This window comes from Heterodontus francisci, unplaced genomic scaffold, assembly GCF_036365525.1.
Source record: "Heterodontus francisci isolate sHetFra1 unplaced genomic scaffold, sHetFra1.hap1 HAP1_SCAFFOLD_267, whole genome shotgun sequence".
NCBI lineage: Eukaryota > Metazoa > Chordata > Chondrichthyes > Heterodontiformes > Heterodontidae > Heterodontus > Heterodontus francisci.
Window position 1 is genome coordinate 872,765 of NW_027140560.1, and position 1,306 is coordinate 874,070.

Genomic DNA, 1,306 nt, shown 5'->3' on the forward strand with positions numbered 1-1,306 from the left:
GGGAGTAGGGGTGAGGAGTTGGGGAGGGAAGTGGGGGAGGGGAGTGGGGGAGGGGGGTCGGGTCGCGGAGTGCGGGAGGGGATTTGGGGAGAGGAGTGGGGGATTGGAAGTGGGTAGGGGAGTGGGGTAGGGGAGTGGTGGAGGGGAGTTGGGGAGGGGAGTTTGGGAGAGGAGTGGGGCAGGGGATTGGGGGAGGGGAGGACTGTGAGGAGGTGGAGGGAAGGGGAGTTTGGTAGGGTAGTTGTGTCGGGGAGGGCATTGAGGAGGTGGAGTGAAGGGGAGTTGGGGAGGGGAGTTGGAGAGGGCAGGGGGTAGGGGAGTTGGGGATGGAGTGGGGTAGGGGAGTGGCGTAGGGTAGTGGGGGAGGGGAGATGGGTAGGGGAGTTCGTGAGGGGAGTGGGGTAGGGGAGTGGGGGAGGCGAGGGGGAGCGGAGTGTTGGAGGGGAGTTGGGGAGCGGAGCGGTGAGGGGAGGGGAGTGGGGTCGGTGTGTCAGGAAGGGAGTGCGGAGAGTGGAGGGGAGTGAGGGAGGGGAGTGTGGGAGGGGTGTGGGGAGGGGAGTTTGTGAAGGGAGTTGGGGAGGGGACTGGGGTCGGGGGGTTTGGGAGAGGTGTGGGGAGGGGAGTGGGGTAGGTGTGGGCTATGAGGAGGTGGAGGGAAGGGGAGCTGGGGAGGATAGTTTGAGATGGGAGTGCCGCAAGGGAGTTGGGGTGGGGAGTGGGCGAAGGGAGTGGGGTGGAGGAGTGGGGTAGGGGAGAGCGGTTCGGGAGTGGGGATCGGGAGTGGGGTCGGGGAGTTCGGGAGGAGAGTTGGGGAGGAGAGTGGGGGAGGAGAGTGGGGGAGTTGAGTTGGGGAGGAGAGTGGGGGAGGTGTGTGGGGGAGGTGTGTGGGGGAGGTGTGTGGGGGAGGGGATTTGGGGAGGGGAGTGGGGTGGGGGAGTGGATTAGGGGAGTGGGGTAGGGGAGTGGTGAAGGTGATTTGATGTGAGGATTGGGGTAGGGATGTTGGGTAGGGAGGGCAGTGAGGAGGTGGAGGGAAGGGATTGGGAGAGGGGAGTGTGGGAGGGCAGTTGCGTAGGGGTGTGGGTGAGGCGTGTAGGGGAGGGGACGCGGGTAGGGGAGTGGGGTATGGGAGTATGTGCGGGGAGTGTGGGAGGGGTGTGCGGTAGGAGGTGGGGGAGGGGCGTTGGGGAGAGTTGCGGAGGAGGGGAGTGGGGTAAGGGATTGGAGGAGGGGAGTGGGGGAGCGGTGTGGGGTTGGTGAGTGGTGGAGGGCAGTAGGGGAGGGGGTGGGGAGTGGGAATTGGGAG